A 19,087-nucleotide genomic window follows, 5' to 3' on the forward strand; every position below is an offset into this window, starting at 1 on the left:
TATGGGAGCCTGATGAAAAGAGAGGACACTGTTGTGTGTACCAATTTTTGTTCTTCTGTCACTCCCAACAACACGTGTGATAAAATGTTTATTTCTAAAACCCTCATCTTACAAAAGATCAGAACTTATGCGGATACTTTTCAAGCTTAGAAAGTAAAAATCTTTTGAATAGAATCAAGAAAACTGCTACACTTAAAGATGCAGGGGGCATAAATTTTGTTTTATTTGTATTTATTTTCTCCTAATAACGTGTAAGTAGAACAGAGACCAGAAAATCCTTTTGGAGCTCTTAGAATAAATCTAGTACTGTCACATATGTGAGAAGTCAATAGAACAATGGCATGAATTCTGATATCGTGAGGTTTACAGCATAATAGAGGAAACAAAGTTAACAGATGAAGCATGTAATACATCAATTTAAGCATTTGATGTAGGACTGTTTCACCCCAATTGATAAAAATTCAACTAACGTAAGTAAAGCAGAAATTAATGTCTCAGAAGCATCTTCTGAAATGGGGGATGGGACAGTTGCAGATCAACAAAATTGTGAGATTTGAATACACAAAAATCTGATCTCTGTTTCTCCAGGGCTTTTGGGGCTTCTGTTTGTTGTCTTCATTCTTTCTAGGCTCCTCCACTTGTTGCAGCATCGGGGAGGAGGTGTGCATATAGACATGTCCACCAGCATGTCTTCGGTCACAGCATTATGGCTCATGATCCAAGGGGAAAGAGAGAGAGTTTGTGTTCCATCCCAATTTTCAGAGGACTGTGATTGGCCTGCTTGGATCATACCCCTGGAACTGGGTCCAGAATGATGCATTGCTATTTTTGCTCCAGTGTCCTTTGTGGTGGCCATAACAGGTATAATTGTGTGCTTAGCAGAGAGTCACTAGGACCAAATGGAAGAGATGGGGACATATACCGTGTAGGAGGAATACAACAAGACTAAGGATGATGCAACAAGACTTGTTTGAAAAAACGCTGAAGAAAAATTATGCTATACTATATAATAACCAGTGGGTGTGGTCGTAGACAGGAATAATGCCTTCCCCAAAGATTTCTCATCCTAATGCCTGGAATCTGTGAATATGTCATGTTACATAGTAAGATGGTAGATGGAATTAGGTCTACTAATTGCTAACTTTAAAATGAGATCATCCTGGACCAGGACCAGGACCTATGTAATCACAGTGGTCTTCGATGTGGATAAGGGGAGTAGAAGAATCAGAGTATGACTGTGAGAAAGACTCAACAAGCCATTGCTTGCTTTAAAGATGGAGCATGGCATGGTGCCACAAGCCAGGGAATGCACGTGACCTCTAGAAGCTGAAAAAAGAAAGGAAGCAGATTTTCCCATAGAGCCTCTATAAAGGAACACAGCCCTAGTGAACCCCTGATTTTAGCACAATGAGACAAACTTTGGACTTCTGACCCTCAGAACTATAAGATAATAAATTTGTGTGTGTATGGTTTTTCTTTTAAATAAATAAGCTTTTATTTTATAAAAAGCCATAAAAGGATCAGCATCTGGGGCGGTTTGAATCTGTTGTGTATCCTAGAAAAGCAAGTTTTTTAATCTTCATTCGGTATTGCTGGGTGGGAGTTTTTGATTGTTTCTATGGAGATGTGACCCACCCAATTGTGAGTGGTAATTTTTTTTTAACTTTTTTTATTGTATAGTATAACATATATACAAAGTGTTCTAGTTTGCTAGCTGCCAGAATGCAACACACCAGAGACGGATTGGCTTTTAATAAAAGGGGATTTATTTTGTTGGTTCTTCAGAGGAAAGGCAGCTAACTTTCCACTGAGGTTCTTTCTTACGTGGAAGGCATAGGATGGTCTCTGCTGGTCTTCTCTCCAGGCCCCTGGGTTCCAACAACTTTCCCCTGGGTGACTTCTTTCCGTATCTCCAAAGGCCTGGGCTGAGCTGCTAGTGCTGAGATGAGGAATGCCGAGCTGCTTGGCTGTGCTATGTTGTGCTGTCTCATTTAAGCACCAGCCAATTAAGTCAAACGTCACTCATTGCAGCAGACACGCCTCCTAGCTGACTGCAGATGTAATTAGCAACAGATGAGGTTCATGTACCATTGGCTTGTGTCCGCAGCAACAGAACGAGGTATGCTCACCTGGTTAAGTTGACAACTGAATTTAACTAACACAAAAAGTAAAGAAATAAAAGAGCAATGGTTTTCAAAGCACTCTTCAACAAGTGGTTACAGGACAGATCCCAGAGTTTGTCATGGACTACATACCATCATCTCAGATTTTTCCTTCTAGCTGCTCCAGAATATAGGAGGCAAGTGGGCTTAAATACTTTTTTATCATCACAATCGACTTTATTTTCCTTCTTTGTGAACAATAACATATATACAAAAAAGCTACAAATTTCAAAGCACAGCACCAGAATTAGTTGTAGAACATATTTCAGACTTTGACATGGTTTACAATTTCACAATTTTAGGTTTTTACTTTTAGCTGCTCTAAGACCCTGGAGACTAAAAGAGATGTGTTTGTTAAGTCCTATCTTCTATGTATAATTCCACCACCACCTTTGATCTTTCCATACCTCTCTTTGGGGTTCTTTGAGCTATGGCAATTCTAAGTTTTTGATATTGGAAGGGTCTGTCATTAATATGGGGTGGGGAGATGGAACTATCTGATGTTCTGGAGAGGCGGGGGTAGGTTTCAAGACTTATCTGGACCAGGGACCCATCAGGAGGTTGTAGGTTTCTGGCAAGTTACTCAGTGCCTGGAACCCTTGTGGAATCTTATATATTGCCCTAGGTGTTCTTTAGGATTGTCTGAAATGGTCCTGGTTGGAGGTTGGCAGGTTATGATAGGTAGCAAGGTCTACCTGAAGCTTGCATAAGAGCAACCTCCATAGTAGCCTCTCGACTCTATTTGAACCCTCTCTGCTACTGATACTTCATTAATTATGCTTCTTTTCCCCTTTCTGATCAGGATGTAATTGTTGATCCCATGGTGCCAGGTCTGGATTCATTCCTGGGAGTCTTCTTCCCACATCCTGAGGGAGACTTTCAGCCCTGGATGTCATGTCCCATGCAGGGGGAGGGCAATAATTTCACTTGCAGAGTTGGGCTTAGAGAGACTGAGGCCACATCTGAGCCACAACAGAGGTACTGAGAAGTAACTCTTAGTCATGCTTATAGATAGTTGAAGCTTCTTTGCTACCTACATAAGCTTCACAAGTGTAAGCCTCATGATCGAGGGCATAACCCATTGATTTAGGTATCCCTAAAGTTTGACACAGTACCAGGGGGTTTCCTGATGGTAAGGTTTAATAGTTCCATATTCATTCTCGCCTTCCTCAGGGGACTTTGCCAGTACTTTTTGATTATTTGCTTAATATACTCTAGGATATTTCCAGGCATTAGAATAATCTATACAGGATTAAAGGATCTCTTTCTTATTCTGTTCTTCCTGTGTTTCAGTTGTCCAAATGACCTATACAGATAGGTTGAATTAGATTAAGAACCACAGAAATTTTCAATTCCAGACCAAATAAACCTTTCTTCCATTTGGTCTCAAAGAGTATGTGTGGTTCTAAAACATAGTCACTGTCTTCCTTACCCCTTTGTTCTGAATTCCTTTAAGCCCAACCTGTTCAGCTTCCTTCTTATCTCTAACTGTCTGGTTATTTATATAAACAGCCTCTCTAAATCCAGAAATAATAATCACCACTCCGGACTTAATACGTCTGCTCTAAAAACTTATTATCTAGGCTCTTGTTTTCTTATAAGTATTTTCTAAAAGTAACTACACCACTGTTGTTTTTTGTTTCTGGCTTATTTTGGCTCACCAAATGTCCCACATATGCATTCACATCGTTACATGCGTCACGACTTTATTTCTTTTTGTAGCAGCACAACATTCATTCATAAGTATACCCCATCGTTTGCCAACCTACTGCTCCATCAGTGCATCCTTCAGTCACCTGCATTCATTGGGCATCATGTAGAGGGCCCAAAGTTCACAGTCCATCAGCAGTCTCAATTTTAGATAATTTCAATGTTCCCAAGAGACAAAAAACCAATAAATACCCCCTTGCCAAATGAGAAATGTAAACCTCCTTGTAACTCTGGTCCCTCACCCATTACTTAACTCAGCTGTTGCTGTGGTAGTACTGATGGTTTCCTTTTGAACATAGCTCATAGCATGTAGTAGCAGCTTTCCCCCTGTATCCTGGATGCAAACATACGTTATACAAGAATCATATCCTTGAAGAAATTCCTATGAGAACTCATTCATATTTCTAGTTTGAGTCAGTGGAACACGTAGGTCTATGCAACCCCTTTCAATCTTGTTCATCTTAAATATGGTAATATTACTTCCAGACCCCCTAGAGAATCCCCTTTGCTCCTATCTATTCCCTTACATTGGAGTTCAACCTCTTTAGCTAACTGTTCACCCATATCAAGCTTCTATGTATCGCTAAGTCCCCTATCTTCCGTATTATAAGCCTCTGATTATACCTTTATGCTGGTCATAAAAGTGGACTCATACAGTATCTACCCTTTTGTGCCTGGCTAATTTCACAAAGCATTATGTCCACAAGGCTCATCCATTTTTTTCATGTGCTTCAGGACGTCATGTTGGTTTACTGCTGCATAATATTCCATCATATGTATATACCTCATTTTGTTGATCTACTTGTCTGTTGATAGGCATTTGGTTCGTTTCCATCTTTTGGCTATTGTGAATAATGCTGCTATGAATATTGGTGTGCAAATGCCTGTTTGTGTTGTTACTTTCGGCTCTTCTGGGTATATACCAAGTAGTGCTATTGCTGGATCATAGGACAGCTCTTTATTTACTTTCCTAAGGAACTGCCAAACAGTCTTTCATAGTGGCTGCACATTATACACTCCCACCAGCAATGCATAAGTGTCCCAGTTTCTCCACATCCTCTCCAACATTTACAATTTCCTGTTTGTTTAATAGCTGCCATTCCTTTAGGTATGAGGTGGCATCTCATTGTAGTCTTGATCTGCATTTCTCTTATAGCCATTGATAATGAGCATCTCTTCATGTGCTTTTGAGCCATCTGTATTTGCTCTTCATAAAAATGCCTATTCATATCTTTAGCCAATTTTATAATTTGATTGTTTGTTCTTTTGTTGTTGAGTTGTATGATTTCTTTATATATACAGGAAATCAAACCTTTGTCTGATATGTAATTTCTAAATATTTTCTCCCATTGAGTTGGCTGCATCTTCACGTTTTTGACAAAGCCTTTTGAGGTGCAGAAGCATTTGATTTTGAGGAGTTCTTATTTATATATTTTTTCTTTTGTTGCTTCTGCTTTGGGTGTAAAGTTTAGGAAGCTACCTCCTGTAACTAGGTCTTGAAAAAGTTTCCCTATATTTTCTTCTAGAAGCTTTTTGGTGCTAGTTCTTATATTTATGTGTTTTGTCCACTTTGATTTAATTTTTGTGTAAGGTGTAAGATAGGGGTCCTCTTTCATTCTCTTGGCTATTAATATCCAGTTCTTCCATGCCCAATTATTGAAAAGACTATTTTCTCCCAGTTCAGATGATTTGGGGGCCTTGTCAAAAATCAGTTGACCATATATTCGGTGGTCTATTTCTGCACTCTTCATTCAATTCCATTCGTCAATCCTTCTGTTTCTGTGTCAGTACCATGCTGTTTTGGCCACTGTGGCTTTATAATAGGTTTTAAACTCAGGGAGTGTTAATCCGCCCACTTCATTCTCCTTTTTTAGGATGCTTTTAGCTATTCAGGGTCTCTTTCACTTCCAGATGAATTTGGTAGTTAGCTTTTCCAAATCTGCAAAGTAGTTTGTTGGAATTTTGATTGGTACTGTGTCAAATTTATAGATCAACTTGGGGAGAATTGACAGCTTAACTATATTTAGCCTTCCTATCCATGAACAGTGAATGCCTTTCCATCTATTTAGATCTCCTTTGATTTCTTTTAGCAATGTTATATAGTTTTCTGTGTACAAGTCCTTTGCATCCCTAGTTAAGTTCATTCCTAAGTATTTGATTCTTTTAGTTGCTATTTTAAATGGAATTTTTCCTTAACTGACTCCTCAGCTAGCTCATTGCTTGTGTATAGAAACGTTACTGATTTTTGTACATTAATTATATCCCGCCACCTTGATGAATGTGTTTATTAGCTCAAGTAACTTTACTGTAGATTACTGTGTTTTCCAAACATAGTATTATATCATCTGCACATATGTGATTTTACTTCTTCCTTCCCAGTTTGGATGCCTTTTATTTCTTTGTCCTGCCTGATTGCTCTACCTAGAACTTCTAGCACAATATTGAGTAATAGTGGTGACAGTGGGTATCCTTGTCTTGTACCTGACCTTAGGGGAAAGGCTTTCAGTCTCTCTCCATTGAGTACAATGCAGGCTATCGGTTTTTCATATATTCCCTTTATCATATTAAGGTAGTTACCTTTGGTTCCTATCTTTTGGAGTGTTTTTATCAGGAAAGGATGCTGAATTTTGTTGAATGCTTTTTCAGCACTAATCAAGATGATCATGTGATTTTTTCCTTTTGATTTGTTAATGTGCTGTATTACATTAATTGATTTTGTTGTGTTGAACCATCCTTGCATTCGGGTATAATTCTTTTAATGTGCTGTTGTATTCAATTTGCTAATATTTTATTGAGAATTTTTGCATCCATGTTCATTAGGAAGATTGGCCTGTAGTTTTCCTTTCTTATAGCATCTTCACCCAGTTTTGGTATTAAAATGATATTAGCTTCATAAAATGAGTTAGGTAGAGTTACTTTTTCCTGTTTTTTGGAAAAGTTTGAGCAGGATTGGTGTTAGTTCTTTCTGAAATGTTAGATAAAACTCCTGTGAAGCCATCTGGCCCTGGGCTTTTCTTTGTAGGAAGATTTTTGATGACTGATTGAATCTCTTTACTTGTGATTGGTTTGTTGAGATTTTCTATTTCTTCCTGAGTCAGTGTAGCTTATTTGTGTGTCTCCAGGATTTGTCCATTTCATCTAAGTTGTCTGGTATTTTGGCTTCTAGTTGTTCATAGTGTCCTCTTATGATTTCTGCATTTCTTCAGGTTCTGTGTTAGCCCACCCCCTGTTCAAATTTTGTTTATTTGCATCTTCTGTCTTTTTTTCTTCACCAGTCTTGCTTGTTGACCATCAATTTTATTGATTTTCTCTGAGAACCAACTTTTGGTTTTATTTATTCTTTCTATTGTTCTTTTGTTCTCCCATTCATTTATCTCTGCTTTAATGTTTGTTATTTCTCTTCTTCTATTCACTTTGGAGTTAATTTGCTGTTCTTTCTCAAGTTCCCCCAGGTCAGCTCTAAGCCCTCAATTTTTGCTCTTGTGTTTTAGTATAGGCATTTAAGGCAATAAATTTCCCTCTCAGCACAGCCTTTGCCACATTCCATAAGTTCTGATAAGTTGTATTCTCATTTTCATTCATCTCCAGATAGCTACTGATTTCTCTAACAATTTCTTCTTTGACCCACTGGTTGTTTAAGAGTGTGTTATTTAATCTCCATATATTTGTGAATGTTCTCATTCTTTGGTGATTATAGAGATTCAGTTTCATCCCACTGTGATCAGGAAAGTGCAGTGAATAATTTTAATATTTTTATTTTATGAAGACCTGTTTTGTATCCCAGCATATGATCTGTCCTGGAGAATGTTCCATGAGCACTAGAGAAGAATGTATAACCTTGTGCTTTGGGGTGCAATGACCTATATATGTCTGCTAGGTCTAATTCATTTATCAACTTACTTAACTTCTCTATTTCCTTGTTGATCTTCTGTCTGGTATAGAGGAGAGGTGTACTGAAATCTCCCACTATTATCATTGAAACATGTATTGCTCCCTGTAGTTTTGCCAATGTCTGTCTCATCTACTTTGGAGCTCCTTGATTGGGAGCATAAACACTTATGATTGTTACGTCTTCTTGGTGAATTAACCCTTTAATTAGTATGTAGTGGCCTTCTTTGTCTCTTATGATGTCTTTACATTTTAAGTCTATTTTGTCTGATATTTGTATAGCTACTTCTGCTTTCTTTTGGTTACAACTTGCATGGAAAATCTTTTTCCATCATTTCACTTTCAACCTATTTGCAATCTTTTGTCTAAAACAAGTCTTTTTAAAGCAGTATATAGCTGGATTATGTTTCTTAATCTAGTCTGCCAATCTGTATCTCTTAATGGGTATGTTTAGTCCATTAACATTCAAAGTTATTACTGAAAAGGCATTTCTTGATTCCACCATCTTATCTTTTTTTTATTTGTCAGATCTATATATTCTTTTCCCTCTTTCTCTTTGTATTCTTTAAATTACCCTTAGTGGTGCTCTTCAGTTACGTGCTGTCCTCCAAACCTCCCTCCCCTGTCTGTTTTATTTCATCTGGAAGAACTGTCTTTTTTTTTCTTTTTTCAGCTGGCAGTATTTCTTGTAGGGCCAGTCTCTTGTCAACAAATTCTTTCAGGACTTCTTTGCCTATGAAAGAGGCAATTTTGAAGGACAATTTGGCTGGGTACAGAATTCTTGGCTGGAAGTCTTTGTCTTTCAAGATCTTGAATACATCATACCACTGCCTTCTTGCCCCCAGGGTGCTAGTTGAGTAGTCTGAACTCAGTCTTATTTGATTTCCCTTTTATGTAGCAGATTGTTTTTCTCTTGCCACTTTCATGATTTTCTGCCTCTCTTCAACATTTGACAGATTGATTAGCATGTGCTTTGGGGAAGATCTATTGGGATTTATTCTGTTTGGAGTTCTTTGGGCTTCTTTGACTTGTATATTTATGTCCTTTATGAGGATTGGGATGCTTTCCCTATTATGTCCTCAACTACTCTTCCTTGCCCTTCACTCCTCTCCTTTCCTTCTGGGACACCAATGATCCTTATATGTGTCCACTTTCTTTTGTCTATCATTTCCCTGAGTTCTTGTTCAATTTTTTCCATATTTTTTGTTATTTGCTATTTTGAGTCTTCGCAGTCAATTATCCTGTCCTCTATATCACTTTTTCTTTCTTCTGTCTCTTCAAATCTGGTGTTGTGTGCCTCTAGTATGGTTTTTATTTAGTCAACAGAGTCTTTAATCTCTGTGATTTCTCCTGTTTTTCTATTTATTCTTTCAAATTCCTCTTTGTGCTCATCTATTGTGTTCTTGATCTCCTTTACGTCATTTGCTATCCCACTTATTTTATTAAATAGAGTTGTATGAACATCTTTGATTAGTTGTTCCAATATCTGTGTCTCCTCTGGTGTTTTAATTTTGTTGTTAGGCAGGGCTATATCTGTCTGCATTGTGATATGCTTAGTGATCTTCTGCTGTCTTCGTTGCATGTAAATATCTTGATTGATTTACTTTGGGAGTTGATTTCTTTCAATAGTCTAAGGCTTTGTGTTTGCCGGATGGTTGTACAGCAGGAATTAAGGCACAGGATGGAGGACTTAGTATGGTGAATTGTTTCAGGGCAGGTATGGACGCAGGTGGGGATGTTATGCTGATGCTTGTGAACGTGGGTGCCCAGCAGCCAGGGAGGGTGTAGCTGTGTGAGTGCACTGGTCTGGGGGTATAACACTGGTGTGTGCTGGCTTAAGGCATGCGACTTTTGTGCACAGGCATAGAGCTTGGCAGCAGGTTGACCTTACACCTTTGTGGATTGGGGCAGATGTGATCGGGCTGTGTGGGTCGGCACTTTCTCAGAGCTGGGATGTGAGGCTGAGGGCTGTGTGCATGTGCAGTTCTAGGACTGCTGTAAAGTGCAGTTCCCAGAGCTGAATGACGTGATTGGGGGCCGTGTGTATGCATGTTCTTGGGAGTGCTATAAGGGATGCACTGAGCTCAGGGAGGGTGGGGTGAGGCTGTGCAAACTATGGACAGGGGTCAGAGGTAGCCTAAATCTGGAGGTTAGTGCCTGCAACTTGATGCTTTAGCAACAGCCTGCAGGGAACAGGGAGGGGGAAGTAGTGCTCGGGTGGGGTGCAGGAGAGGTGTGTTGGGCTGCACCTGGGGTGGAGGTGTGGGGCAGATACACGCACTGGGTGGGGGCGCCTGGAGCACAGGGAATGGGAGAAGATGATGGGGTTCAGGTGAGTGGGGTGTGGGGTGAGTCACCGGTCATGGGGTTGGGTTGTTGAGGGTAGCGGCACCTAAGGAACATGGCCTGATTACTTCCTAGTCCCATGCTCCCTGAGAGCCCAGCACCTCCGTGCCAGGCTCCAGCTTTCTGCCTCTCAGTTCCTCGGCCTCTGCAACCAGGGCTGCTGCATGTGGTTAGAAGGCTCTCCCAGGTCAGCTGCCCTCCCTAATTGCCACCTTTGTTGCCCTCATGACCCTTCTCTAACTTTTCCGTGGAGCAGGGCTAATCCAAGCTACTCTAGTTGGCCATCTTCTTGGACGTGTATATATTTTTAAGCCACTAAATTTATGGTAATTTATCACAGCAGCAATAGGAAACTAATACAGTGGAGGATAACAATAAAGTGCTGGGTGCTTTAAAGTCACATAGGCTTGCATCTAAATTCATCTTCCATCAGTTAGCTGTATGACTTCGGTAAAGTTACTTAGCCTTCTGAACATCAACTTTTCAATCTGTAAAATGAAGCTTTTTATATTTGTCTTACAGGTTTAACTAAAGTTTAAATGAGATGATGTATGTAAAACATAAAGGGAAGTTCGTGAATATGTTAAGTGCTCAAAAAATATTAGCTGCTATTGTTGTCATCATGATATTTGATCATCAAAAGAAGCGTATGAGTTATATAGAACATATTTATCTCCATTTTAAAGATGAGAAAGCTGAAGTTCAAGAATGTTATGTGACATCAGCAAGCTAATAGGTAAAATTTTATACTGTCTACTTTTAATTCATAGTGTGCAATCTCATATCAGAGATCCCCTTCAAACTCCCAATGTACCAGCAACTGTATCCTTTGCAGCCACCTTGCGTTAATTGAATGTTCTAATTGTATTTCAGTCTCATCAAGAATATGTTTGATTGTGTGCATGTGTTGAAGGGATCACAGTAACTAGTGGCTGTGATCGATGGGCAAATAAGTAAAGATGCAGAACTGGAAAGGAGCATGGACATTGATCCTAGAATCATAGAGGTTTTTAGATCTTAAATCAACGTTCACATACACTTAGGCTTTTGTCCAAATTTGGCCTGCCCACATATTTAAGATAAAACTCACACAAGAAAACAAAGCACAATAAATTAGAGACTCTGAACGTGAATGCATTCAGAAAGATTTTAAATGCTCCAATTTGCCACAATTCTCCCATTCCATCTTCATTTCATATGGCCAATTCACACATTTACCTGAATCTCACAACATAGAATTTTCAATCTTTGGCTTAAAGAGACCTTACAGAACCTCTTATTTAAAATATGAGAAAACCGAAACTCAAGTAAATTAAGTGCCTAGCTCATAGAAACACAGTTGGATAGGGTAGTCATGATTTTTGATGAAGTGAATAGAATTATTCTACACTGGGGACAGATTGGGCCAATTTATGTAAAACTTTTTATGTTAGCCTTTATGGCAAAGAGGCAATATTTTAGGACGGTGGTTTGGCAATGCAGTGCAGGGACGACTACAAAGTATTTACACATGCAGTAGGAAGACTGCTGAGACATATTGCTATTAAGATAAATAAGATACAGAATAGGCAAGGTGATGTGCCATGAATGAGTTACAGCTATGGTGAGAGATTCAGTCCTGTAGCCTGAGGACTGCTGGGTGGCCCTGGGTCTGGAGAATTCCCTGGGCCAATCACAAATGTGATGACAAACTTATCTGATTGTCAGGTGTGGTCCAAATTTGATCAATTCTGAAATGATATTTTTTCATATGGAACATCTTGAGGAATTGTCCTGTTTATGACATCAGGTGACTTCTTACAGTGATGGTCATCTGTGCTGCAGTTGTGACAGCTGTTTTACCATGTGCATGTATGAACTTGATCACAGCAGTTCAACATGTCTATTGAATTATAGGAATTGTTGACTTTACACAAATTGAGTTTAATTGCCCTTTCAAATGTCTATAAAAATTATACTATAATTTGGGTTTGGAAATGTGCAGGGAGACAGAATAGTGGTTTGTAAACTTGTATCAGAGAGGCACGATAGTTTTTAATTTTGAAGAAGTTCATTTTATCTATTTTTTTGGTGCTAATTCTTTTGATATCATGTCTAAGGGTCCTTTGCCACATAGCAGGACCTGAAAAATTCCATCTATGTTTTCTTCTGAGTTTTATGGGTTTTAGCTTATATTTAGGTTCTTAAGCAATTTCCAGTTAATTTTTATATTGTGTAAGAGAGGGATATAATTATGTTTTTTTCATATGGACATTCAGTTTCCCCAGCACCATTTGTTGAAGAGTCTTTTATTAATCCATTGAGTGGACTTGGCACACTAGTTAAATATAAACTCAGTACCATAAAACTTCTAGAAAAAATGTAGGGGAATGTTCTGGTTTGCTAGCTGCCGGAATGCAACACACCAGAGACGGATTGGCTTTTAATAAAAGGGGATTTATTTTGTTGGTTCTTCAGAGGAAAGGCAGCTAACTTTCCACTGAGGTTCTTTCTTACGTGGAAGGCACAGGATGGTCTCTGCTGGTCTTCTCTCCAGACCCCTGGGTTCCAACAACTTTCCCCGGGGTGAATTCTTTCTCCATCTCCAAGGGCCCGGGCTGAGCTGCAAGTGCTAAGATGAGGAATGCCAAGCTGCTAGGCTGTGCTACGTTGCGATCTCTCATTTAAGCACCAGCCAATTAAGTCAAACGTCACTCATTGCAGCAGACACGCCTCCTAGCCGACTGCAGATGTAATTGGCAACAGATGAGGTTCACGTACCGTTGGCTTATGTCCGCAGCAACAAGATTAGGTATGCTCACCTGGCCAAGTTGACAACTGAATCTAACTAACACAGGGAACATCTTCAAGATCTAGTAATAGGAGGTAGCTTCTTAAACTTTACTCCTAAAGCACAAGCTGCAAAAAAATAAATAAAATAAATAAAATAAATAGACAAATGGGAACTCAGGATCAAGAGCTTCCGTGCCTCAAAGGACTTTATTAAAAAGGTGGAGAGGCAGCCAATTCAATGGGAGAAAATATTTGGAAACCACATATCAGATAAAGGCTTGTTAGCCCATGTACATGAAGAAATTATACAGCTCAACAACAAAAGAACAAACAACCCCTGATAAAATGGGCAAAGGAAATGAATAGGCACTTTTCAGAAGAGCAAATACAAGTGGTTAAAAAGCACATGAAGAGCTGCTTATCTCTACTGGCTATAAGGGAAATGCAAATTAAGACGGCAATGAGAAATCACCTCACACCTATAAGAAAGGCTGCTATTAAACAGGAAACTATAAATGTTGGAGAGGATGCAGAGAAACTGGAACACTTACTCACTGTTGCTGGGAATGTAAAACAGTTCAGCTGCTATGGAAGACAGTTTGGTGATTCCTCAGAAAACTAAATTGTTTTCATTTAGAAAACTAGATGAGTTGCTGTCATGGTCAGGGATATGTGTCAACTTGGCCAAGTTGTGGTACCTGTTTATCTGGTTGGGGAAGTGCTGGCCTGTCTGTTGCAATGAGGACATTTCATGGAATTAGATCGTGATCACGTCAGCTGCATCCACAGCTGATTCCATTTGTAATCAGCCAAAGGGGAGTGTCTTCTGCATTAATGATCCTTAGTCTAATCTTTTAAGGAGAATTCAGTAGAGACGGGCTCTATTCCTGCTTTGGCTGGTGAGCCTCTCCTGTGGAGTTCATCCAGACCCTCCATCAGAGTCGTCGGCTTCACAGCCTGCCCTGTGGATTTTGGAGTCTGCATTCCCGTGGTCACATGAGACACTTTTATAGATTTTATATTTGTGAGTGTTCCCTATTGATTCTGTTTCTCTAGAACCCTAACTAATACATCTTGGTACCAGGAGTGGTTCTTAAGAAACAGCATCTTAAAAATGGGTTTTTATGAATGGTTTTCCACTCTGACTGGACTCAAAGACACAAAGGACTCTGATTCCCATACTCAGAATGACACTCCCAATCCATGGACTGAGTTGGCAAAAGAGATAGTCAAACTATCACCATTCGATTCTCCTAATGCTTCGCTTGTACGAAGCCAGGCTCTGGGGGATAATGTTTTTGACACCTTTACAGAGTTTTGTAGAAATAAGAGGTATAGAGATGTTGGTTGGTTGTTGTTAGATACACTGGCTACATTAAGGGGTGAAAGGGATGGGCTTAAGGCTTCAAACAAGAAGCTTAAGCGCCGTCTGAAAGACAGAGATGTTTCTATGAGTATCCTGAAGGAAAATCTTATTTTCTGTAGCCGTAGACTTGAGATTTCTGAAAATCAGACTCAGAATCTTATTGTTAGAGTAGCAACTTTACAACATAAGCCGAAATCTCAATCTTGCATGGTGTCTGCCATTAAAGTGAGGGCATTGATTGGAAAGGAGTGAGACCCTGAAAAATGGAAATGGTACATACAAGATAGAACCAGAGCAGGTCCTGAAATCACAAGGAAGTTACATGAAGAAGTGGCCAAAATGCCCATGGTCTCCACTCCTGCCACATTACCTTCTCTTTCCCAGACCAGAGCTGTGACCTCTTGGGGAGTTCCTTACAGTGAATTTACTGAGGAAGAGAAAACTCGGGCCTGGTTTACAGATGGTTCAGCATGATATGCAGGTACCACCTGAAAGTGGACAGCTGCAGCATTACAACCCCTTTCTGGGGTGTCCTTGAAGGACAATGGTGAGGGGAAATCCTCCCAGTGGGCAGAACTTCGAGGAGTGCACCTGGTTGTTCATTTTGCTTGGAAGGAGAACTGGCCAGAGGCGCGTTTGTATACCAACTCGTGGGCTGTTGCTAATGGTTTGGCTGGATGGTCAGGGACTTGGAAAGACCATAATTGGAAAATTGGTGACAAAGAGGTCTGGGGAAGAAGTATGTGGATAGATCTTTCTGAGTGGGCTAAAAACATGAAGATATTTGTGTCCCATGTGAATGCACACCAGAGGGTGACTTCAGCAGAGGAAGATTTTAATAATCAAGTGGATAAGATGACCCGTTCTGTGGATACCAGTCAGCCTCTTTCCCCAGCAACTCCTGTCATTGCCCAATGGGTTCATGAACAAAGTGATCATGGTGGTAGGGATGGAGGTTATGCATGGGCTCAGCAACATGGATTTCCACTCACCAAGGCTGACCTGGCTACAGCCACTACTGAGTGCCCAATCTGTCAGCAGCAGAGACCCACACTCAGTCCCCGATTTGGCACCATTCCCCAAGGTGACCAGCCGGCTACATGGTGGCAGGTTGATTATATTGGACCACTCCCTTCATGGAAGGGGCAGCGATTTATTCTTACCGGAATAGACACATACTCTGGATATGGGTTTGGTTTCCCTGCACGCAATGCTTCTGCCAAAACTACCATCCGTGGGTTTACAGAATACCTTATCCATCATCATGGTACTCCACATAGCATTGCTTCTGATCAAGGAACACACTTCACAGCAAATGAAGTACCAGAATGGGCACATGCTCACAGAATTCTCTGGTCTTACCATGTTCTCCATCATCCAGGAGCAGCTGGATTGATAGAGCGGTGGAATGGCATTTGAAAACTCAATTACAGTGCCAACAAGGTGGCAATACCTTGAAAGGCTGGGGTAATGTTCTCCAGGAAGCTGTATATGCTCTGACTCAGTGTCCACTGTATGGTGCTCTTTCTCCCATAGCCAAGATCCATGGGTCCAGGAACCAAGGGGTGGAAATGGGAGTAGTGCCACTCACTATTACCCCAAGTGATCCACTAGGAAAATTTTTGCTTCCTGTCCCTGTGACTCTGAGCTCTGCTGGGCTACAGGTTTTAGTTCCAAACTGGGGAGTGCTTCCTCCAGGAGAAACAACGATTCCACTGAACTGGAAGTTAAGACTGCCACCTTGTCACTTTGGGCTACTTATGCCACTGGATCAACAAGCCAAGAAGGGGATTACATTATTGTCTCGGGTAACTGACCCTGACTATCAGGAGGAAGTAGGACTGCAACTACATAATGGAGGTAAAGAAGAGTTTTCTTGGAATATAGGAGATCCCCTAGGGCATCTTTTAGTACTACCGTGCCCTGGGATTAAAATCAATGGAAAACTGCAACAATGCAATCCAGACAGGACTAACAATGGCTCTGAAACTTCAGGAATGAAGGTTTGGGTCACCCCACCAGGCAAAGAACCACAGCCAGCTGAAGTGCTTGCTGAGGGTAAAGGGAACATGGAATGGGTAGCAGAAGAAGTTAGTGTAAATATGAACTTTGACCACATGATCAGTTACAGAAACAAGGACTGTAATGCTGTTTTGTTCATGTTATACTATTTAAGTTGTAAGATATCAAGTTTAAGAATGAATGTTGCTCAAGGATTTGCACCCTATTCTGGAGAGATTTAATGTGTTTCCAGTTATATGCAGGACAGTTGAGAATTGTCAGGTAAAAGAAAAAATGTATGTTTATTGTTTTTAATTGGAAATTGGGTATGGTTTAAGGTGATATATATATTAGATCATGATCACGTCAGCTGCATCCACAGCTGATTCCATTTGTAATCAGCCAAAGGGGAGTGTCTTCTGCAATGGGTGATGCTTAATCTCATCACGGGAAGCCTTTTAAGGAGGATTTAGAAGAGACAAGCTCTATTCCTGCTTTAGCTGGCAAGTTTCTCCTGTGGAGTTCATCCAGACCCTCCATAGGAGTCATTGGCTTCACAGCCTGCCCTGCAGATTTTGGAGTTTGCGTTCCCGCGGTCGCATGAGACACTTTTATAAATTTTATATTTGTGAGTGTTCCCTGTTGATTCTGTTTATCTAGAGAACCCTAACTAATACAGTTGCCCTATAACCCAGCAATACCAGTACTCAGTATATACCCAGAAGAGTTGAGGGCAGTGACACGAACACACATTTGCACACCGATGTTCATAGCAGCACTATTCACAATTGCCAAGAGAAGGAAACAACCCAGGTGCCCATCAACAGACGAGTGGAATAACAAAATGGTGCATACTTACAGTGGAATATGATGCAGCATTTCGACAAAATGACATCCCAAAACATATGATAACATGGATGAACCTTGAGAATATACTGCTGAGTGAAATAAGTCAGACACAAAAAGACAGATACTACATGATTCCTTTATTATAACTCTGACAAAGCTGCCCGCTAGAATGAAAAATCTGAGATGAGGGCATGGTAGCCCATGACAAACTCTGTGACCTATTCTGTAGTTGCTTGTTGAAGTGTGCTTTGAAAATTATTGGTTATTTTCTTTCTTTTCTTTGTGTGTATATGTTATATTTTACAACAAAAAAGGTAAAAAAAAAACCCACAAAAACTATAGGCAGCTATAGTAATATTAAACAAATTCCTAAAATAAAAATTTGAAAGCATTCAGTAACATAGCTCACTATTATAGTAAAGATGATATTTGTAATAATTTTTTTACTTGATATTTTGAGAATATACCACACAGTTTTGATAGCTAATCAAACGGTATTTAAGATAGTGTTTAATATTTAGAATTTAAGAAACTCTGATATCTGTATCTATAGATTTTTTTCCTTCCTTGCTTTAATTTTAAATTGGTTTGTGAAACATTGTACTAACAGGTTTTACAATGATTACTTAGATTATTTTTTAAATATGCCTATGATAAGCTAAGATATCCATTTTAGATGGTTAAGATTTTCATATATTAATTGTAAAAATATTTGCCTTCATATTTTCCTGAAATAACATAGATCATTACTAAAGCAATGTAATATTTGTAAGAACTTTCTAATTGATATTTTGAGAACATTCACAGTTTGATGGCTGATTAAATGGTATCTAAGTTAGTGCTTAATACTTAGAATTTAAAAACTTTGCTATCTGAATTTATAGATTTGTTTCTTGTTGCCTTAATTTTAAATTGGTTTATGAAACTTACTGCGCAAACACAGATTTTTACAATGATTATATGGATAGTTTACTTAAATATGCCTATCGTTACGCTAACTAAGATATGCATACTTGGATGTTCTAGGTGTATTGTTTGTTTTCTTAAATAAAAAAACAAGAAACAAAACAAAAAAAAATCAACTGGCTATAGATGTATGAGAGTTTATCTCTGGATTCTCAATTGTACTTGGTCTATGTTCTTATCCTTATACCAGTTCTACACTGTTTTGATTACTGTATTATAGTGAGTTTGAAGTCAGGGGAAAAAACTACTCTTTAAAATGACTAGACTCTTGCATGCTTGGTTCCAGTCAGGAGCCAAAGCTGCTGCAGTATGTATAAAAGGGTAGAGGTACATGTCTGGAACTCAACAGAGTGCCATTGAAAGGCACTCATGCAAAGAAGTCAGGTTGCTTCTGGCACTTGTTCCTGCAGCTTTACCAAACCTAGCAGGATAATTTCATGGGGGAGTTTTAAAAAGATGTTTTCGTTTTTGGGTATCCAGCCACGGGGTCTCCCTTATTAGATGTTCTTTCCAGAACTTTCTTCATGCAGCATCTAAATCTCCCCAAGTTCCATGCTCACTTCCTGGATATTTTCCCTCTTATCTTATTTTCTCTTTTCTCACACAGACCAATTTGGTTGTATCAAGTCTTCCAAATCTTACGTGCATTTCCCAAGGTTACCCCTCCCCCCAAACAGTAAATTATCAGTATTACATAAGCGTATAAGGCAGTATGTGTGTGTAGGATGTACACATTAAAATTATTTTTTCTGACACATTAAAATACCTTTTACTGCATAAAGTGCTGTCAAATGGGCCCTCTGTGGGAGTGTAAGTTTGAATGCAATTTGGCAATATCCCTCAAAACTTTAAGTGCAAGGTAACTGAAGAATTTGGCAGAAGCATGTTTAACTGTTGGGTATAAAAAGTGGAAAAGGAAGCCACTAGATAAAGAGAAAGAGGATTCAAGAGATCAGAACTCCTTCCAAAGTCAAAGAACAGTATCCAGCAGTACATGGATAGGAGAGTTGGAATTTTCATAAGAAAG

This window comes from Tamandua tetradactyla, chromosome 4, assembly GCF_023851605.1.
Source record: "Tamandua tetradactyla isolate mTamTet1 chromosome 4, mTamTet1.pri, whole genome shotgun sequence".
NCBI lineage: Eukaryota > Metazoa > Chordata > Mammalia > Pilosa > Myrmecophagidae > Tamandua > Tamandua tetradactyla.